The sequence below is a fragment of the Hemiscyllium ocellatum genome, chromosome 6 (assembly GCF_020745735.1).
Source record: "Hemiscyllium ocellatum isolate sHemOce1 chromosome 6, sHemOce1.pat.X.cur, whole genome shotgun sequence".
Taxonomy (NCBI): Eukaryota; Metazoa; Chordata; class Chondrichthyes; order Orectolobiformes; family Hemiscylliidae; genus Hemiscyllium; species Hemiscyllium ocellatum.
Window position 1 is genome coordinate 106,896,073 of NC_083406.1, and position 23,581 is coordinate 106,919,653.

The 23,581-nt window shown below is 43.3% G+C and overlaps 1 protein-coding gene and 1 pseudogene across 2 annotated transcripts in view; one reads left to right on the forward strand and one right to left on the reverse strand.

Moving 5' to 3' along the window:
- Positions 1-23,581, forward strand: part of LOC132816854 (gamma-aminobutyric acid receptor subunit gamma-3) — a 605,764-nt gene that overhangs the window by 225,121 nt on the left and 357,062 nt on the right. The window lies entirely within an intron of this gene.
- On the reverse strand, positions 1,287-3,272 carry LOC132816605 (mitogen-activated protein kinase 6-like; annotated as a pseudogene).

A 23,581-nucleotide genomic window follows, 5' to 3' on the forward strand; every position in this document is an offset into this window, starting at 1 on the left:
AGCTATAACTAACCACACCAATGAACTAACGGAGAAAGAAATCATGCGATTTTGTCCCAGTTTTCCCTTTTCTTCAAGCCATTCAGGTATGAAATACTGCAGAATTGGAAAATGACTACAGTTGTAAGGTGACATCAGCACAGTCTGTAACAGCTGCTCTTACAATTGGACTGGATTCCTCTTTATTGGCAATTAAATGCTGAGAAATAAAAAGGCTATAAATTACCTTCACCTACTGAAAGTGAATGGTTTATAAAACCAAACTTATTGCATTATTGCAGGGATCTCAGAAAGGCTTTCAACTTCTAATGCAGTGAGATGGCATTATGATATGTGGCGTTCCAGTATAAGAGATGTCTATTTTCAAATGGCAGTCAGCATGCTCGTTAATCAGTTGGCAAGCCTGTCAACAGTCAACATAATGTAATTGTAATGTATGGAAGAATATAACCCACACTGTATATGTAAATCTGAGACATCATATTATTTTACATAGCTGTTTTTAAACTTCGAGATATTGGGCATAATACAAACCCAATTCGTTGTTCTATAAAACAAAGATTTGTAAATGCTGGAAATCTGAAACAAAAACAGAAACTACAGGAAAAATTTAGCAAGACTGACAACATCTATGGAGAGAAAGCAGAGTTAACAGGGTTTGGGTTCAGTGGCACTTCTTCAGAATTTCCAATTTAGCAACTTCAAGCACTTCAACCACAGCACAGGATGTCCCATAATGCTTCACAGTCAGTAATGTACTATGGAGGTTTATTCACTATTGCATATGAAAAAAATAATTTAAATAAATAAATGGTTTGACAATTCGCTTTCATGGTATCTATCCCAGTTGTAAATATGGCTGTGACTTTCATCCATTAGCAAAATATCATCAACTTCGTCCTCAATGCTTCTAATGAAAGCATCATCAGAGATGCAAATGCACCTTAGGACATCCTATGGTGGTGAAAACATTTGATGTTGCTAAATTGGAAGTGTGCTCATCCACACTCAGTTTAAGTGGCAATTGTTGCCAAGTGACTGGTTTTCTGTACTACATTGAAAACAACACAGAGATCTCACAAAGAAGTGTAAAATCCTGAGCTTTGAAGAACCTGCAACTCAGAATTTCAGTGGCGAACTGGCAGGATTGTCGAACTGGGGAATACCAATGGACTCAAATTTCTTGCTAATAGAATCTCACCATTTCTGCTCACCTCTTTCACACACTCTTCATTAATTCTTTCCCTCAGTTTCCTGTCACTTGCTGGCTCGAGATTCTGCGATTTCTACCTCATCTTGTTTTGTTGAATAACTTGTCTAAAATAACCAGTGAATGTACTTTTTTCTAGCTGCTCATCCTTCCGGTTGTCCCAACAAACATCTTCATCTAGATGAATTAGAAAACTTTTCTCCTCACCATCACTTCTGTCAATTGCAAACTGGCAATCCCATGGATTCTGACTTCGATATTCCAGTCGAGCCAAATTGGCCATCCCTTTCTTCTCCTCCTCCTGACTGACAGACTTGGAACTTGACATTGAGCTTTTCAGGTTTAACTGGGATGCAGAACTGTTCAAGTCATTCAGCTTATCTATATCACCAGTCTCTGGCTGCAAACCAAGCTTGATGGTGCTTGCCATGAAATAATCAAAGCCAAACTTCTGAATCTTCTTTGTCCTTCCAACAATCTGTTGTGTTGCCTCTACCAAAGTTAACTGTGCTTTCACTAGTCCATTCTTTTCACATTTTGAATTGCCTTTTTTTATCTGGCTTATCTCTGCTCTGCTCTTTCCTGTTAGATAGGTCTACAATAAGTTTGGGCTCATAGTAATGATTCACTTTACTGTCTCTCCACACCAAGCCATCTAAGTAGGAAGGTGACCCCACGTTATAAATACAGCTATGGCCACATTCAGGATCACAGTATTTGTTTTCATGGTGGTCTGAATGTGGCCAAGAATATTCAGTGTTCAGCCGTTCAAGTCAAATGCAGCATCCTCCAAATACTTTTCACGTTCTCCATCTAAATACTTGAGGGTCCACTTGTACCTCATCTTCTTCAGTCATGTCAGACATTGCTCATGGACCTCGTTGAACATCATCTGCCTCAAAATTACTGTGCAAAGATCAGTCATGGTCTGACAATCCGCTTTCATTGTATCTATCCCACTTATAAATATGACTGTGACTTTCATCCATTAGCAAAATATCATCCACTTGGTCCTCAACGTGAAAGGGGTGGGCAGCTGAGGGTTCATCCGAAAGGAAGGAATAAATATTCATGTACCAAAGCCTCAGCTGCTGTCAGTCTGTCCATTAGATTGACGGTCAAACTTTGTTCCAGAAAATCCAGTGCTTCAGCACACACACCGGGGAGTAATTGTGGCAATGGATTGTGGGGTTCTGTCATGTCTTTGTATATAAATTGGAATCACACCCAATAACTCCTGAAGGTCTTCTTCATGGATTACAGGGATGCAATTAAGAATCAACTGCATTTGCTCCAGCTCATGAGCACCTGCAAAAAGTGTTTTCCCAGTCAGCATTTCAGCAAATATACAGCCAGCGGCCCACATGGCTTTGGTGTAATTGTTGGGAGAGAGCAGGAGACGTGGAGATCTGTACCACTTAGTAACCAGTCCTTCAGACAGATAACCTTTGTGAGAGTAATGGGGATCCTTGATGCGTGCCAGACCAAAATCCCCTGTTTTCAGCACCAGATCCTCAGTGTTAATGAAAAGGTTAGCCTGTTTTAAGATCTCTGTGCAGAACATTAGCTGAATGGATGTATTTTAGCCCACGAAGCAGCTGGTACACGAAGAGCCTAGCATGTTCTTCTGAGAATGGACCTTGTTCCAACAGCTTTGCTAGATCGGTCTCCATATACTCCTGAACAACTCAGTTCTGTGATCGCACCCGCATCAGTATCCCACTTGGACCCAAAATCTCAAATACCTTCACTATGTTATTGTCAAGTTGTCGGATGATTTTGATCTCTCGCAAGGCATGTTTGACACTCTGTAGATTACTCAGGACGACTTTCTTGACAGCCACTCACTTGTCACAGTCATTGTCCACAGCAGAGAAAACCAGACCATTGCCACCATACCCAAGTGGCTTCACGTCCCTAGACCGAGCACCCAAATCAAAACCATGAATGTTCATTAAACTTCCAAACTTTTCTGCCATGTTGATAATCCTCAAGCTTTCCTCTTCTATCAGATGGGCAATCCTATGTCAAACCTAAACTAGTGAAAAATCAGCTTCCACAACAGAGAGCAAGCCAACTTTAACCTTTTCGCAACTTCAAGATATTTTCTCTTTGAAATGTGTGTGCCATCTATCCTAGATGAACAAGTTCAGCTCTGTTCCCAGTTGAATCCCTCTTTGAAGAATGAACAACTTGAAGAATAGAAATTCCCGTCTGACCTAGGTTAGTAAATGTTAAACTAATTCAACCAAGGGCGTCCCTGCAGACATTAAAAATTAAACAGAAGTTTGATTGCAACGGAATGAACTTCAACAGACAGATGCATCCAAACTACTGCTGTAAACAGGTTAACATTTAACAAGGTGTGTGACAATACATATATATGTTATTAACCTCTCCTGACATCCTCCTCATAATGCAGATATATTCAATGAAAGACTGGTTCTGAACAGCATCATTCTACAGTGCTGACTAGCACTTTCGTTTCTTTCCTTTTAATTATAGTCTGGACAGGTAATTAACTTGTGGTATCTTTCTATCCCTAAAACATGGCTTCCGTTAATGATGAGATGGCTCAAGCTCACTGCAGTCATAATCAAAGCAATCATCCATTTTATATTTGGACAACACAGCGTCCCAAAAACATGAGGAAAGCTTCGAATGCGATAGCGCTACTCGCTCTCGGTCCCGGTCACTCCGCCGCCAGAGAAGGCTCAGCAACCGAGACCCATCATTCAGCATGTGGCCTCCCAACAGGTGGCTCAATGGTTAGCACTGCTGCCTCACAGCACCAGGGACCCGGGTTCAATTCCCACCTCGGGCGACTGTCTGTGTGGAGTTTGCACATTCTCCCCGTGTCTGTGTGGGTTTCCTCCGGGTGCTCCAATTTCTTCCCGCTATCACAAAGATGTGCAGGTTGGGTGAATTGGCCATGCTAAATTGCCTCATAGTGTTCAGGGATGTATAGGTTAGGTGCATTAGTCAAGGGTAAATATCGGGTAGGGGAATTGAGTCAGGGCAGGTTACTCTTCGGAGGGTTGGTCTGGACTTGTTGGGCCTGCTTCCACACAATGGGGATTCTATGGAATTTCCACTTTCTAAAAAGGATGGCATTGGTGTTAAACATTCTCAGCTGTATCTTAAAGCATTATCATGTGGGACACCATTGCCAGTATATCACATTTCATTGAAGTATGGTGATTCACACACTGAAGACTTGACATTCACTTAGTGAGTGCTAAGTAACAAAAGATGTGTTGCAAGAACTATGCTCTGTATGTAATACACATTATCTCATTGATATGATTGTTGGTAGTGAAGAAGGATTAAGCTACAGACATGAGTGTAGATTTTGAACCATTGAAGTTCGTTGTATGAATTCACACTTAACTCAAGCTATGAATACTAACAGATTCTGGTGCGCGGTTTGGGATTTATTCACTGACAGCATAAAGTGCAGTTCCTTCCAAATCATTTGGCCAATAAAATTCAAACAGCACAAACAAGTTAAAAGCATAAATATGACTCTCTCACTTAATTTTCAGGGCTGTGACTTGGGTATAGAATATTATATAGAATTGAGACCAGGATAAGATCAGCCATGATCATGTTAAATGGCAGAGTGGGCTCAAAGGACTGAGTTGTCTGCTCATATTTCCTTATTCCTATGATGCATGGGCTGTATCATGAATATCCCTGAGTTAATTAAATATTTCAATCCAAATAAATATTCAAGTAAAGCTCATGTCAATATTTGTAATAATCTGCTGAACAATATTGTCATTTTGAAGGGACAGCCATTGCCACCAGCTGCACAGCACCCAGCTGAGGCGGGGGAAGACAAAGGGAGGAAGTAAGTACTGCCCCCTTTCTGCCAGATCGAGATGCTGCGTGTCGAAAAGGCAACTTGAAAGTGAAGGTTCTTCGTGCATCTGCTGCCCATGTCCTTGTAGTTGCTGGGGATTGTGAATTTGAAAGCTGCTGTTGAAACAGCTCTGGTGAATTGCTCTAAGATGACTTGTAGAGGTGGTACACACTGCTGCCCTGTCTGTTGGTGCTGAAGGGAGTGAATATTGAAGGTTGTGAGTGGAATAGCGCTACTCGCTCTCGGTCCCGGTGACTCCGCCGCCAGAGAAGGCTCAGCAACCGAGACCCATCATTCAGCATGTGGCCTCCCAACAGATGGCTCAAGTGGGCTGCTTTGTTCTGGATGGTGTCAAACATCTTGAGGGTCTTTGAAACTGCACACATATGGATAAGGAGAGAGTATTCTAATGCATTCCTGGCTTATGCCTTATGGATGACATATAGGAATTGAGGAATCTGTCACAGAATTCTCAGCACTGACCTACTCTTGTCGCCACAGTGTTTAGGTAGTGGTCCAGTTCAATTTCTAATTGATGGAAATCATCAGAATGTTGTTATTGGAGATTCAGTAATGGTCAAGCCATTAAATGTCAAGGAGTGATGGTTAGATTCCTTCTTGTTGGTTTGGTCATTCCCTGGCATTTGTGTGGAGAAAGTGAGGACTGCAGATGCTGGAGATCAGAGCTGAAAATGTGTTGCTGGAAAAGCGCAGCAGGTCATGCAGCATCCAAGGAGGAGGAGATGCTGCCTGACCTGCTGTGCTTTTCCAGCAACACATTTTCAGCCCTGGCATTTGTGTGCCTAGAATTGTTAGTTGCTATTCATCAGCTGAAGCATGTATGTTATCCAAGCGTTGCTACGTCTGGACTGAGACTGCTTCAGTATCTGAGGAAGCATGGTTGATGAGGAATATTATCCAATCATGAATGCCCATTCCCAGATTTGTGTTGATGATGGAGAGATGGTCATCGATGAAGCAACTGCCTGCTAGGACACTATACTGAAGACCTGCTACAGAGATATCCTGGTGGCTGAGATGATTGAACTCCAACAACTGTACCAATCTATGTGTTAGGTGTGACTCCAACCAGCAGAGAGGATTTGGCTTGACTCCCATTGACTCCAGTTTTTCTAAGGCTTCTTGAAGAAACACATGCTTCAATTCTGCCAATTGATAACAAGGTCAGTCACTGTCATAGCAACTCTATCATTCAACCCTTTTGTCCATGTTTGGACCAAGGCTGTAATGTGGACAAGAGCCGAATGGCCCTGGTGGAACACAAGCTGATCAGCAGTGAGCTGGTTAATCATTTGCCAGCATTGCTTGATAGCACAGTCGATGATTCCTTCCATCACTTTGCTGATGTTTAAGGGTAGAATCATAAGGTAGTAATTGGTCGAGTTGGATTTGTCCTGCGTTTTGTGCAAAGGACATATCAGGGCAAATTTCCACATTGTCAGGCACATAGGAACAGGAGTAAGCCCGCGAGCCTGTTCCAATATTCAATGAGATCATGGCCAATCCATGCCCAAACCCCATATCCCTTTGGCCCATATCCATTAATAGCTTTGCTTAATAAATAGTTTAGTTATCCATCTCACATTAAAATTAGTAACTGACTCGCATACGCTGTCATTTGTGGAAGAGAGTTCCAAACATATTCCACCCATTGTGTGTAGATCTGTTTTCTAGCATCTCTCCTGAATGATCTGGACCTAATTCCCACATTATGTCCTGTAGTTCTAGATAATTAAACCGTTGGAAATGGTTTATCTTGGTCTACCTTGTTTTTTCCTGTTAATACCTTGAAGATTTTGATTTGATCACCCCTCACCTTTTAAATTGTACTGAAAACAGACCTAATTTGTATAACCTGTCCTCATCACTTAACCCCTGGAGTCCCCCTGAAGTCCATGTATCATCCTTGTAAACCTATATTGAACTCCCTAAACTCTGTGGATTTCCATCCTAATTAATAGTCTCTTATGTGGGACTTCCATCAAACACCTTTTGGAATTCCATGTAAACATCATCCATATACATTACCCTGACCACTAACTTAGATACCATTTTAAATTTTCAATACGGTTTGTCAGGCATTACCTACCGGTCATAAATCTGTGCTGAGTCTCCCTGATGAACTGAAAATTGGCAAAGTGTTCAGATACTCCATCCTTGATTGTGGACTCCAGTAATTTCCCCATCAGCGTTATTAGGTTAACTGGTCTGTAATTCCCTGGTTTTCCTCCTTTGCCTTTCTTAAAAAAGCAGAATGACCTGCAATTTCCCAATCTTGAGGGATGACTCCTGTATCTAAGGAACTCTGAAAGGTTATAGTTAGGTGTCCACAATATGCTCCTACTTGTTTAATACCCTCAGTTAGAAACTGTCAGGTTCTGAGGTATTGTCACTTTTTAATTCGATTAATTTCTTCAATTCCATTGTTTTAGCCATGTTGATTTTATTCAGACCCTGTTCTCAATCCAGTATTAAGTTTATGGGACTCCTGGCAAGCTTTCCTCCTTTTCTCCTGCAATACCAAGGTAAAGTGATTACTCAACATGTCTCCCAATTCCTCATCGTCATTGACAATATTACCACTTTCAGTCTTTAGTCAGTCAACATTGCTCCTGCCCACCCACTTTCCCCTTTTGTGCCTACACTGTAAAATTTCTTGTAATTGGTTTCGATGTCCCTGGCAAGTTTCCTTTCATAGTCCCTTTTAGTAACTCTTATCAGCTGCTTTGTGACCCTTTGCTGGTCTTTGTATCTTGCCTATTCAGCAGGATCTGTGCTTTTTCATAAGCCCTTTCTGTAAGTTTTACGCTGTTCCTTGACTCTAATTATCCAAGCTTTTTGTCTGTGAAGTAGAGTTTTTATGACCCAGTTATAAACTGGATTTGTATTGGGTTAAATGTTTCTTGAAACATTCTCCACTATTCTTTAGTTGTTTTACCCAGTAGCAGCTTTTACCAGTTTATTGTAGATAATCTCTGTTGCATCTCATTAAAGTTGGCCTGATCTAAATCTAAAGCTCTCATAATCGATTCATTGTATTTTTGCTTTTAAATGGTACTTTGAACTCGATCATGTTATAATCACCATTTGATATATGTTTATGTACAATTAGGTTACTAATTAAGTTTTTACTCTTTACTAAATCCAATATTGCTTGTCCCCTTGTTGCATCCAGGACATACTGCTGTAGCAAACTATCCTGGGCACACTCCAGAAATTCACTACCTTTTGGAGAGATCCTTGTCTGCCATTCCCAAACTGTGTTAAAGTTGTAATCGCCCATTAATTCAACTCTGCCATTTTTGCAAAGTTGCATAATTTCTGCATTCATACAATCAAGCACTTCTCAGCTGCTCCTGAAAGTCTGTATGCCACAGCAATTACACTGTTCCTCAGTCTCCACTGAATGCTTTCCTCTCATTATATCCTCCCTCCCCATTGAAGTTTTACATTAGTAAGGCTACTTCATCTTCTCTGTCATTTTGCCTGTATGTCCTTATAATCTGGAATGCTAAGTTCCTAATCCTGGCCATCCCACAGTTATGTCTCAGTAATGGTTACTATATCATAATCTCCAATTTGAAGTTGTACCTGCAACTCATTTAATTTATTCCTTATGCTCTGTGCACTTATATGTAAAGCTCATTTTTGAGGCATACACAGTAACCTGTTCCTCAGCACTAGTGCTTTAATCACCTGCTTGTTACTTCTCTCTTCTAGTTAATCAATCTGCATCTTGTAGATTTTCCATGACCTGCCATACATGAAGCAAGCTACAGACTGTTTCTTCACTCTATGTCACGTTACTTGATTTTGAAACTACATTGACTTCACCCAAGATTTCCAAAATCACTCATTTATTAGTTTGACATCCATGTGACAACCCTATTTCGCATTTCTGCTGAGAGATGGGCTCCGGGTCAGTTCAGGGGGAGCCCTTCCTAATGGTACACTTTCTTCCTGTCCCAATACTGATGCCAGTGCCCCACAAAATGGAACCCAGCTTTGGTTACCCTTGAGGAGTTGATAGTGAGCTCCACCTTGATACGAGGGAATATCCACAGGCCGATGAGGAAGGGAGTTCTATGATTTAGACCCAGCAACAGTGAAGGATTGATGAGAGAGTTCTAAGTCAGAGTGATGTATAGCTTGAAAGAAACTTGCATGTGTTGGTGCTCCCATGTAAGTGCTGGCTTATCTTATGCCAAAAGACGTGCAAGTATTTAGAGCAAAGTGGATTATTCATGGCAAATATGGGAGTCCAGTGGGAGCTGGGTCTAGATGGGGTGCTCTTTGGAGGGTCAGTATGGGCTCAATGGGCTGAATGGTCTCCATGTCAGGCAGCATCCAAAGAGCAGGAGAATCGACGTTTCGGGCATGAGCCCTTCTTCAGGAATGAGGAAAGTGTGTCCAGCAGGCTAAGATAAAAGGTAGGGAGGAGGGACTTGGGGGAGGAGCATTGGAAATGGGATAGGTGGAAGGAGGTCAAGATGATGGTGATAGGCCGGAGTGGGGGTGGGGGCGGAGAGGTCAGGAAGAAGATTGCAGGCTGGGAAGGCGGTGCTGAGTTCAAGGGATTTGACTGAGACAAGGTGGGGGGGAAGGGAAATGAGGAAACTGGAGAAAACTAGGTTCATCCTTGTGGTTGGAGGGTTCCTAGGCGGAAGATGAGGCGCTCTTCCTCCAGCCGTCATGTTGCTATGGTCTGGCGGTGGAGGAGTCCAAGGACCTGCGTGTCCTTGGTGGAGTGGGAGGAGGAGTTGAAGTGTTGAGCCACGGAGTGGTTGGGTTGGTTGGTCCGGGTGTCCCAGAGGTGTTCCCTGAAAACGTTCTGCAAGTATGCGGCCTGTATCCCCAATATAGAAGAGGCCACATCAGGTGCAGCAGATGCAGTAAATGAACCCTCCACCAACCCAACCTCCATTCCCAGCACCTTCCCCTGCAACCGCAAGAAATGCAAAACATGCGCCCACACCTCCCCCCTTATTTCCCTACAAGGCCCCAAGGGATCCTTCCATATCCACCACAAATTCACCTGCACCTCCACACACATCATTTACTGCATCCGCCTAGGAACCCTCCAACCACAAGGGACGAACCTAGATTTCTCCAGTTTCCTCATTTCCCCTCACCCCACCTTGTCTCAGTCAAATCCCTCGAACTCAGCACTGCCTTCCTAACCTGCAATCTTCTTCCTGACCTCTCCACCCCAACCCCCACTCCGACCTATCACCATCACCTTGACCTCCTTCCACCTATCGCATTTTCAACGCTCCTCCCTCAAGTCCCTCCTCCCTATCTTTTATCTTAGCCTGCTGGACACACTTTCCTCATTCCTGAAGAAGGGCTCATGCCCGAAACGTCGATTCTCCTGCTCTTTGGATGCTGCCTGACCTGCTGCGCTTTTCCAGCAACACATTTTTCAGCTCTGATCTCCAGCATATGCAGTCCTCACTTTCTCCTGAATGGTCTCCATCTCGAGATTCGATGGTTATCTTCTAGGTGGTAATGATCAAAAGTTTGGAGGGTATTCTTGCAGGAGTTGCAAATAATCATTGCTAGGTACTTGTGTGACACAAATGTTACTCGCCATTTGTCGATCTAAGCCTGATGTCTAGGTCTTGCTGCATATGAACATGGATGACTTCATTGTCTTAGGTGATGTGAATGGTGCTAAACATTGTACAATCATCAGCAAACAAACATTTCCACATCTGGGTTTATGATGGAAGGAAGATTATTGATGAAGCAGTTGAAGATAGTTGAACCAAGGACAATCCAAATCCAAGGTCACCCCTGAAGAGCTATTGCAGTGATCTACTGAGGCTGCAATGATTGATTGATTTCCAGCAACTGCTATCATATTCCTTTGTACTTGATATGACTCTAACCAGCAAAGAGATTTCCTCCTGTTTGTTGCTTGGGGCTTTGTAAGGAACACTTAATGAGTATGGAATTCCGAGACAAGATCAGCTAACCACAGAAAAAAACATGATATAGTGACAGCCATCAACTGAGCTTGTTATTCAATACGTTTCCTTCTTTTTCTCACATTGGAAATAATAGTAATGAGATGAGCCAAAAGATGATGGTTGTCAAAGATAATTATTTCCTTTTCCCTTGTCTGCATGCACTTTGGAAAACTGATCAGGACTTATACACTTAATGGTAAGGTCCTAGGAAGTGTAGCTGAACAAAGATGCCGGAGTGCAGGTTCATAGCTCCTTGAAAGAGGAGTCGCAGGTAGATAGGATAGTGAAGAAGGCATTTGGTACGCTTTCCTTTATTGACCAGTGCATTGAACATAGAAGCTGGGAGGTCTTGTTTTGGCTGTACAGGATATTGGTAGGCTAATTTTGGAAAACTATGTGCAATTCTTGTCTCCCAGCTATAGGAAGGATGTTGTGTCACATGAAAGGATTCAGAAAAGATTGACAAGGATGCTGCCCGGACTGGAAAGTTTGAACTATATGGAGAAGCTGAATAGACTGTGGCTATTTTCCCTGGAACATCGGAGGCTAAGAAGTGACCTTATAGAGGTTTATAAAGTCTTGAGGGCATGGATAGGATAAATAGACAAAGTCTTAAACTAAAGGGCATAGGTTTAAGGTGAGAGGAAAAAGATTTAAAAGTGACTTAAGAGGTAACCTTTTCACGCAGATGGTGGTTAATGTGTGGTATGAGCTGCCAGAGGAAGTGTTGGAGGCTGGTACAATCACAACATTTAAAAGGCATCTAGATGGGTATATGAATAGGAATGGTTTGGAGGGATATGGGCCAAGTGCTGGCAAATTAGACAAGATTTATCTAGGATATCTGGTCAACTTGGACAAGTTGAACTGAAGGATCTGTTTCCATCCTGTACATGTCTATGACTCTATGTGCACAATGCTGAAAGACCAATTTTTAAAAAAGCCACAAGTTGAAGAAACCTTATTAAACAGCCTGTTAATGTCTCGCTATGGTCCCAAGTTATTCTGTGCCTACCCTGACCTGAACACATTTATATTTCTGAAGTTGAGTCACTAAATTGGTGAAAGCCTTTTGCATGTCGTCGAGGGTGAAAATTCAGCCAGTGGGTGGTGTCAGGGCTTCAGGTCCTCCTGCCTTTTGTGACTGACCTCCTCGTGACAACAGGGCCTAGCTGTGATCTTTCAGATTGAGGGAAATATATAATCCGTGGGTAGCAGGTGGAGTTGAGGTGCAGATGGACCATGATGTAATTGAATGAGATCATCTCAAAGGGCTGAATGGTCTAATCATGACACCTGCAGTCCTGCCCATTTCTAAAAGGCACGTCTCCAAATTGGCAGCTACCAACTCCTGCAGAGCAAAAGGTGGCCAACGAGATACAATCAAGCCACGTTACCTTTTAAGTAGCAATTAAACAATACATATCATCCCAAACCATTGGGAAAGTCCAGGAATTCCCAGAGGAGACAAAAGCAATGGGGATTTAGAATCACAGCATTCTCCTCTAGTCCTCAGCTTTGAAACTGAGTGGGGACTATTCCCAATGTGAATACCAGCTCTTGCGTTTAAAATAGTTCAAATATTCCTTCTGAAACACTGAATGCAGATGTTGTCATATTTTTAGTAAGGGCTGATCGGATCATAGGAACAGGAAAAGGTCATTCAGCCCCTCAAGCCTGTTCTACCATTCAATGAGAAAGGTACTGACAAGTTCAAGAACAGCACCTTCCCCACTGTTATTAGACTTCTGAATGGGCTTCTCAAATTTCAAATCTAATGTAGATCTTGATATTTGTGCACCTTCTTTGCAGTCATAACTGTGTATCCTTCACTTTGTCCAAATTGAAGGCTGGCTAATTTTAGTGGTATTAGACAAGAACTTTCAAAAGCTGATTGGGTGTAGATGTTCGCAGGTAAAGGGATAGGCTGGAAAAGGGGAAGCCTTCAAAAATGAGATAAGAGAGTACAGAGACAGTATAGTCTTGCTAGGGTGAAAGGAAAGGTTGGCAGTGGAGGGAGTGCTGGTTGACTACAGAAATTAAGGTTTTGGTTAAGGAAAAGAAGGAAGCATATATCAGGTATAGACAGGAGAAATCGTGTGAATCCTTAGAAGAGTAGAAAGGCAGTAGGAGTATACTTAAGTTGGAAATCAGGAGGACAAAAAGGGGACATGAGATAGCTTTAGTAAATAGGGTTAAGGAGAATCCAAAGGGTTTTTATGGACAAAAGGGTAAGTAGAGAGAGAATAGAGCCCCTCAAACTTCAGTCAGGCAGGGAGCTTCAGGAGATGGAGAGATACTAAGCAAGTACTTTGCATCAGTGTTTACTGTGGAGAAGGACATGGAAGATATAGAATGTTGGGAAATAGATGGGGACATCTTGAAAAATGTCCATATTACAGAGGAGGATGTATTAAAATGCATAAATGTGGATAAATCCCCAGGTCCTGATCAGGTGTAACCTCGAACTCTGTGGGAAGCTAGGGAAGTGATTGCTGGGCCTCTTCCTGAGATATTTGTATCATTGATAGTCACAGGTGAGGTGCCGGAAGACTGGAGGTTGGCTAACGTGGTGCCACTATTTAAGAAAGGTGGTAAGGAAAAACCAGGGAATTATCAACTGGCGAGCCTGACATCGGTGGTGGGCACATTGTTGGAGAAAATCCTGAGAGATAGGATTTACATGTATTTGGAAAGACAAGGACTGATTAGGAATAATCAACATGGCTTTGTGTGTGGAAAATCATGTCTCATGAGCTTGATTGAGTTTTTTGAAGAAGGAACAAAGGATTGATGAGGGCAGAGAAGTGAACATGATCTATATGGACTTCAGTAAGATGTTCGACAAAGTTCCTCATGGGAGACTGGTTAGCAAAGTTAGATTTCATGGAATACAGAGGAGAACAAACCATTTGGATGCAGAACTGGTTTGAAGGTAGAAGACAGAGGGTGGTGGTGGAAGGTTGCTTTTCAGCCTGGAAGCCTCTGACCAGTGGAGTGCCACAAGGATTGATGCTGGGTGCACCACTTATCATTTATATAAATGATTTGGATAGGAGCATAAGAGGTATAGTTAATAAGTTCGCAGGTAACACCAAAATTGGAGGCATAGTTGACAACGAAGAAGGTTACAACAGAATCTTGATTAGATGGGCCATTAGGCTGAGGAGAGACAGATGGAATTTAATTTAGATAAAGGTGAGATGCTGCATTTTGGAAAAGAAAATCTTAGCAGGACTTATACACTTAATGGTCAGGTCCTAGGGAATGTTATTGAACAAGGAGATCTTGGAGTGCAGGTGCATAGCTCCTTGAAAGTAGAGTCAGAGGTAGTGAAGAAGGCAATTAGTATGCTTTCCTTTATTGATCAAGGCATTGAGTATAGGAGTTGGGAGGCCATGTTGCAGCTGTACAGGACAGTGCTTAGGCCACTTTTGGAATATTGCATGCAATTCTGGTCTCCTTCCTATCGGAATGATGTGAAACCTGAAAGGGTTCGGAAAAGATGAACAAGGATGTTGCCAGGGTTGGAAGATTTGAGCTACAGGGAGAGGCTGAACAGGCTAGGGCTGTTTTCCCTGGAGTATCGGAGGCTGAGGAGTGACCTTATAGAGCTTCATAAAATCATGAGGGACAGGGATAGGATAAACAGACAAGGTCTATTCCCTGGAGTGGGGGAGTCTAGAACTAGAGGGCGTAAGTTCAGGGTGAGAGGGGAAAGATATAAAAGGAACCTAAGGGGCAACTTTTTCACACAGAGGGTGGTGCATGTATGGAATGAGCTGCCATAGGAAGTGGTGGAGGCTGGGACAATTACAGCATTTAAGAGGTATCTGAATAGGAAGGGTTGAGAGCAATATGGGCTGGGTGCTGGCAAATGGGACTAGATTAGGTTACAATAACTGGTCAGCATGGACAAGTTGGATCAAAGGATTTGTTTCCTTGCTGAACATCTTTCTGACTTTATGACTCTATGTGACAATAATAAATAAAATAAAATCAGTTGAAAGATTATGGCTGATCTTTGGCCTCACTCCATATGCTTGTCTTGTAAGAGAAAGATCGTAAAACTATTTAGATAATTTCCAAAATCAGGCAATAGTTTCCCTTGCACTGAAGTTATCACAAGATTGATTCTTCAGTGACATTTGTTGACTGTTACCTCAAAATAAAAACGCTTCTGAGATCTTTTAAAAATCCCAACAGTTTGTTTTATTCTTGAATACAAAGATTTTATTTACTTGTCTCTTCCTTTTTCAAGGCAATAAACACTCTGTAGGGGCTGTTACACATTTATATGGCCATCGAAATGATTGCTTATGAGGCCTGTTCATTTTATCTCTTCATTACTCCATGCAATGCCAACAGGAACTTTGGTTATCAAACTGCTATCATAATAAAAATCAGCCCAACCAGCATAGATTGAATCATAGAACCTCTACAAGTGTGGAAGCCGGCCAGTTGGCCCAACAAGTCCACACCAACCCTCCACAGAGTAACCCACCAAGTTCCACTATCCTAATACTCTACATTTCCCCTGACTAAGGCACCTAACCTACACACCCCTAAACACTGTGGGCTATTTAACATGGCCAATCCACCTAAACTGCACATCTTTGGATTGTGGGAGGAAACCAGAGCACCCAGAGGAAACCCACGCAGACATGGGGAGAATGTACAGACTCCACACAGACAATTGCCCAAGGCCGGAATCAAACCCAGGTCACTGGCACTGAGACAGCAGTGCTAACCACTGGGCCACCATTCCGCCATGAATTATCAAAATATTTCAACTGCAATGTCTTCAATGACCTCAGGACATTTACAAAGCATTTTACAGCTGATGAATTTTTTTTGAGGGTTTCTTACACTTTGTGTCAGCAACGCTGTAGCTGATTAGTTTTCGTCCCACGAAACAGCAAAGTGGTGTTGGTCAAAGCATCTATTGTTGTGCTATTGGTTGAGGGATAAATAGCTACTTTGCAGTACAGGGTGATGCCAACAACACAGGTTCAATTCCTATACCAGCTGAGGTCACCATGAAGGTCCCACTTTCTGAATCTCATGCCTCACCTGGGATGTGGTGACCCGCAGGTTAAACCTACTCTGTCATAAGAGAGAAACCTTATGAGACTGTGGTGACTTTGCCTTTACTATGGTTCAGAAATAAGTATCGTCTAGACACAAAGGAAAACACTTTTTCCAAATGGCACAGGAGGATCTTTGACATCAGTCAAAGAAAGAAGACTTGGCCTTGGTTTGAAATCCCATCTGAAGGATGCTGACCTCTAGGTTTTTAAGAGAAAAGTGAGGACTGCAGATGCTGGAGATCAGGGTTGAACAGTGTGGCGCTGGAAAAGCACAGCAGCTTCTGAGGGAGCAGGAGAGTTGACATTTCAGACATAAACCAGGCTTAAAAACCTGGGCATACTGCCCACATTCAGCCCTAGCTAATTTACTTATAGGCAGGCAGATCAAGGCCACGGGTCTGTGAGCATGTGGAGAGTAATTTGTTCAGGATCCTTAAAGACCAATTAAGGCCTGTTATTTGAGGCTGATCTTTCCAGGGCAATACAGAAGAAGGATTGCTGGACCCCAAATGACAACTCCAGTTTCTCTTCACAGATGCTGCCAGACTTGCTGAGATTTTTCAGCAATTTCTGTTTTGTTTCTGGGACCTTTCCAGCCTGACTGGAGACCCCGTGAAGCACTGGCAACCAGGTCAGCTGTGAAGGGAGAGCTTCCCGTTGGCTGACCTTAATTGGCACTCCTAGCAGACTTTGAGATTTTTTCATAGCAGCCTGGCCTCAGCTTTAATTTAAAATCCAAAATATTAAAGGCTGGAGAAAGGGCTGCCTCCATCTCGAAACCATAAGAGATAGACTTCCGTACCTTCAATGTTATTCTTGACTCGCTGTGCCTGCTTTCCACTCAATTGGAAAGGTAGCCTGCTCATTCTCCAGGGATGCAAGACCTCCCCATGGCCCTCCAGCTTTGAACATCCACCTGCCATTCTTCAGTGAACAGTGAGCCTGATCTTTGAGGACTTTTCGTCAATTAGGGGAGAAATCAGTGTTGGGTAATTATATCCTAAGCAATGTGGGCGCTTGACCCACATTCAACTACAACATTATGATGTCAACCCTGAGGACAAAATACTGCTCTGTACCGTCTGACAATGCAGCTATCCATCAGTACTGCAGTGGACCGTCGACCCACATTTTCTGCTCAAATCTCTGAGTGGACCTTGAGGCCACAATCTGCAGGTGCAAGGCCTAATACAGCAGAAAACACAGCCTTGATAAGGCGGCCATCGAGGGAGCATCACTTCTACTTATCTTTTATTTAAGTTCTTAACGTTGGAATAATTGTCTGTACAATAACAGGAGATGCTCTTAATTTACTCTGAGACCGTGATTAGACTTAGAGAAAGTGGTCAGTGTACTTTAATGCAAAGCAGTTAAATTCTTAATTGGAAAAAAAAGTTAGATTTGAACACCTACATGTTTTGTTGAATTGATTTGGAAGATTGCCATGCCTATTTGCTTAATTGATTATCCGAAATTTGACAGATTAAATTAAGGAAATGAAAACTGATTACAGTAGAAGCCACATACCTGGGTGTTTAACAGTATAGTACAGTTTAACTTGACAATGGACCAATGAAGGTGAGAATATGAATATTTTGTATATTCTAAGTGCTCCTCTTCAAAAGTGCAATCACTTTTTTAGGTTTTGTTAAAATTTGTTCTTGTGATGTGGATATCGTTGAATAAAGTCACCGATTCCTTCCTACTGCTGATTGTCCTTGGGCAGATGGTGAGCCGCTGACAGCTGATGTAGGCCATTCGACAGCACTGTTAGGAGTCAACTGCATGGCTATAGGCTGGAATCATATGTAGGTGAGGATGCCAGATATCCTTTCCTAAAGGGCACGCAAGAAGCAGCAAGGTTTTTATTATAATCTGGTACCTACATTATTGTTGTTAAATAAGACACAAATTTTATTTCAGATGTTTTCATCAATGGAATTTACAGTTCCTCCCACTGCCATGTTTCAGAGTGTTAGTAAATCCATACGCAGGAAAACTTGGACAATGGTGGCTTGGGTTGATAAAAGGCCAAACATTTATGCCGCACGTGTACCAGGCAATGATCATTCCCAAGAAGAGAAAATCTAACCACTTCCCCTTGGCATTCAATGGTTTCACCATCACTAAATCTCCCACTATCAACTTCTCGGAGGGTCACCATTAACCAGAGACATTATATGACAAGTCCAATTCTACAGAGCAAGTCAGAGGCTGGGAATTCTGCAATAAGTAGCCTACCTCCTGATTCCCGAAAGCCTGTCCACCATTTACAAGTAAGGAGTCTGATGGAATACCCCAACCTGCCTGGATGGGTTTCTTGAGAGCACTCACAAAACTTGTTGCCGTCCAGGACAAGACAACCCATTTGATTGGTATGATAGCCATCCCTCGAACAGTTACTTTGTTGACGACCAAAACACACTGGAGAAAGATTATCCCATTTCCAAGATGTGCTGCAGAAATTCACCAAGGCTCCTCTGACAGCAGCTTCCAAGTCCTCAACCTCTACCACCTTGGAGGACAAGGCAGCAGATGTATAGAAACATCACAAGTTCTCCTCAACACTGTATACCATTTTGAATTGGTACTACATCACTATTTCTTCATAATGGCTATCCTATGTCAGTATTGTGGAACTCCCTTTCTGCTAACACTCTAGGTGTCACTACATCCCAAGGACTCCAGTGATTCAAGAAGACGGCTCACTATCATCTTTCCCAGGACAATTAGGGATAGGCAAGAAATACCACATCATCCAGTGATGTCTACATCCCATGAACACATTAAGAAAAAGTTATTTCATCTGAGAATGGTTGATCTAATTCTGAGTATTCCCTATTGCCCCTATTAACCCTGCTGTATCTAACTCTGTCTTAATCATGTTCAATGGCCCAACCATCGCCACTCTTTGGAGAACCAAGTTCCAGTGAATCACAACCTCTGAGAGAAAAAAAAATCTACTAATTGCTGTCTTAAATAGGGGCCTTTGGTTTTTAAACTCTGTCCCCTAGTTTTAGTCTCCCTCCCCAAGGGGACAAATGTTTTCAGCATTCACGCTGTCAAGTGCCCTCACTTTCATATACGTTTCAATAAAATCATCTTGTCATTAATCTAAGCTCCAAGAGATACAGCCCCAGCCTGTACAATCTCTCCTCAAAAGATTAACTCTCAATCCCAGGCATCAGTCAAGTATTCAGGTCCCTAGTAACATTACCACTGTTCTAATATCACTGACACTTCTCACCTTTCCACTTTTTAAACCCCCACCTCCCAGTCTCCGTGGTCCCCAGACATTTCCCCAAAGGGAGAGTTGACAAGCCTGCTCTATCAGCCATGATCTATTGGATCGCAGAGTGGGCTTGGCTGTCCAAATGGTCGAGTCCAGCTCCTAGTTTCTCTATTTTTAAATTGTAGGTAGCCAATTAAGATCTGTTGTCATAGACATGATTAAAGATCTATGACGTGTTGAAATTCCCGAAGCCACGCTGCATCACTACAATTGCATGCTTTCCACTTCCCCGCTTGCTGTAAACTTTGAGTTTCCTACAAGGGAAAGGATAATTTGAACAAGAGAACATTTCCAAAATGTGCAGGATGTTCGAATCCCAGAATTGGTGAGTGACGTGGGTGGGTGATATGCTTACCAGGAGGAACAGTATTGTCTGCCCTAAGCTGCAAAAGTTGAAAATATGGATTAACCTTTAATGTGCTGAGATTCAAAATATTATCAAACTCTCATTAATTATGATGTGGAAGTGCTAGTGTTGGACTGGATTGGTCAAAGTCAGAAGTCACACAACACCAGGTTATAGTCCAACAGGTTTATTTGAAATCTTGGGATTTGAAGCTTGTGATTTCAAATAAACCTGTTGGACTATAACCTGGTGTTGTAAGATTTCTTGTTAATTAAACCTGCTTTGAATATGGCATAGTGCAACTCTGATACGTGACCCATGCCACCTTTATAAAAATTTTTCTACTTTTGTTAACCAAGGGTATAAAGGGATAAAGGGAAAAATAGGCCATATGAAGTTCATGCTAATCTCAAATGAACAGACTCCCTCCTCTCAAGGGAAGCAATGCTATATTGGTAATGTCACTAGTACTAGCAATCATAATTAATGTTCTGAGCACACAGGTTCTAATCTCACCATGGGAGATGACAAAACTTGAATTCAGTGACGACTGTGTAATGGTTGTTGTAAAAACCGACCTGGTCCATTAATGTCTTTTTGGGAAGGAAATCTGCCATTTTTACATGTGCCACTAGATGCACAGCAATGTGGCTGTGTCTTAACTGCCCTTTGGGCAATTAGGGATGAGCAATAAATCCCGTCCTACCCAGTGATACCCACGTCCCATGAATTAAAAAGCATACTGCTAGTGTCTTCCTTGGCTGCAATACATGCAATACAAGGAAAACATCAACAATTTCATTGCTAGAAGTGAAGTTTGAACAGAAGAAGGAAGTGGAAAAAGCGCCCAGACTCCATTGAAATGTATGTCCCAGATCAGTGTTAAAGCATAGAAACGTAGAAAATAGGTGGCTAGCACTGCTACCTTACTCTGCCATGGACCAGAGTTCAATTCCAACCTCCAGCCTCTGTGGAGTTTGCATATTCTCCTCGTTTCTGCGTGGGTTTCCTTCGGGTGCTCCGGTTTCCTCCCACGATCTAAAGATGTGCAGGTTAAGTGAATTGGCCATGCTAAATTGTCCACAATGTTCAGGGATATGTAGGTTGGATGCATTAGTCAGGGTCAAATGTAGTAGCATGGGTCTGGGTGGATTACTCTTCAGAAGGTCGGTGTGGACTTGTTGGACTGAAAGGCCTGTTTCCACACTGTGGGGAACCTATGGATTCTATGAAATTCTAGGAGTCGGCTCTTCAGCTCTTGCAGCCTGCACCACCTTTCAATGTGTTCATGGCTTATCATGCAATCTCAGTATCCCACTCCCACTTTCTCTCCATACCCCATGAACTCTGAGTGAAAAATGTCTTCCTCATTTCAGTCCTGAATGGCTTGCCCCTTATTCTTAGACTGCGACGCCGAGTTTAGATTAGATTAGATTAGACTTACAGTGTGGAAACAGGCCCTTCGGCCCAACAAGTCCACACCGACCCGCCGAAGCGCAACCCACCCATACCCCTACATTTACCCCTTACCTAACACTACGGGCAATTTAGCTTGGCCAATTCACCTGACCCGCACATCTTTGGACTGTGGGAGGAAACCGGAGCACCCGGAGGAAACCCACGCAGACACGGGGAGAACGTGCAAACTCCACACAGTCAGTCAGTCGCCTGAGTCGGGAATTGAACCCGGGTCTACAGGCACTGTGAGGCAGCAGTGCTAACCACTGTACCACCGTGCCACCGTTCTGTACTTCCAACATCAGGAACATTCTTCCTACATCTAGCCTGTCCAGTCCCACCAGGACTTTGTATGAGATCCCCCCTCTTTTCCAAAATTCCAGTGAATACAACCACAGTCGATCCAGTCTTTCCTCATGTTTCAGTCCTGCCACCCCAGGAATCAGAGTCAAAAAGTGTGGCACTATAAAAGCACAGCAAGTCATGCAGCATCTGAGGAGCAGGAGTGTTGAAGGGCGTATGCCTAAAACGTCAATCAGGAATATGTCTAACAAACTGGCCCCGACAGTCTTGTGTGGTAGAGAATTCACAGGTTTGCATTCCTGATGAAGGGCTTATGCCTGAAATGTTGAATCTCCTGCTACTCGGATGCTGCCTGACCAGCTGTGCTTTTCCAGCCCCACCTTTTTTGACTGATCTCCAGCATCTGCAGTCCTCACTTGCTCTCATCCCAGGAATCAGTCTGGCGAACATGTCCTTCCTCAGACTAGGAGACCAAAACTGCACACAATACTTAAGGTGTGGCCTCACCAATGCCATGTATAACTACAGCAAGATATCCCTACTCCTATACTCAAATCCTCTCACTGTGAAGGAGAACATGCCCTTAGCTTTCCTCACTGCCTGCTGCATCTGTATGCCAACCTTCAGCAACTGTTCCATGGTCACACCCAGGTCTCATTGCACCTCACCTTTTTCTAAACTGCAACCATTCAGATAGAGACCAAAAAAGTGCAGATGCTAGAATCCAAGATAGACAAGCAGGAAGCTGGAAGAATACAGCAAGCCGGGCAGCATCAGGAGGTGGAGAAGTCAATGTTTCAGGTATAACCCTTCTTCAGGACTGGGAATGAGTGTAAGGGGAGCTGCAGGTAAAGGGAGGAGGGAGCAGGATGGTGAGGTCGTGATAAGTGAAGACAGGTAGAGGGTACAACCTGGTTGGTCAATGGGAGGAATGATTCTAGTTGGTAGCTGGAAGGAAGGATTGATTAGAGGAATGGAAGGGAGAGGGAGGGTCTGAAAAAGGAGTCAGGGGATGGGAAGGGAGGTTATTTAAAATTGGAGAACTCAATGCTGAGTCCTCCAGACTGTAGGCTGCCCAGGTGGAAGATGAGGTGTAGTTCCTCCAATTCGCCAATCCTTGGTTCACCACTCTCCCTACCAACCCCCCCCCCCCCCCCCCCCCCCCCCGCCAAACCCCCAAGTACCTTCCCATGCAACCATAAAAGATACAAAATCTGCTGGCACACCACACCCCTCACCTCCATCCAGGGCCCCTTCCAGGTGAGAAGAGGTTCACCTGCCTCTCCTCCAACCATGTTTACTGTATCTGGTGCTCCCGATGTGGTTTCCTCTACATCGGGGAGACCCCAAACATAAACTCAGGACACGTTTCGCTGAGCATCATAGCCAGGCCCGCAGGAGCTGACTTCACCTCCCAGTCACCACCCATTTTAATTCTCCTTCCCCATCCTTTTCCAACAGGACCATCCTCGGCCTCCTCCAATGCCACAGTGAATCAGACAGCACATCGGAGGGACAACACCTCATTCTTCTGCCAGGGCAGCCTACAACCCAGAGGACTCAACATCGAGCTCTCCAATTTCAAATAACCTCCCTTCCCATCCCCAGACTCCCTTCCTAGGCCCTCCCACTCCCTTCCATTCCTCTGATTGACCCTTCCTTCCAACCAACAACCGGATTCATTCCTCCCATCGACCAACCAGGTCATACCTCTATCTATTCTGCTCACCCATCCCTACCTCAACACCCTGCTGTCCCCTTCAACTACACCCCCGCCTTATCTACAGCTCCCTTTATACCCACCACCAATCCTGTTGAAGCTTTACACGTGAAACATTGACTACTCCACCTCCTGATGCTGCCTGGCTTGCGGTGTTCTTCCAACCTCCTGCTTGTCTACCATTCAGATAATAATCTGCCTTCCTGTTTTTGCCAACAAATTGGATAACCTCACATGTATCCACATTACATTGCATTTGCCAAGTATGTGAAACAGATTTCACCTCCATTCTGTTTTTACTAAC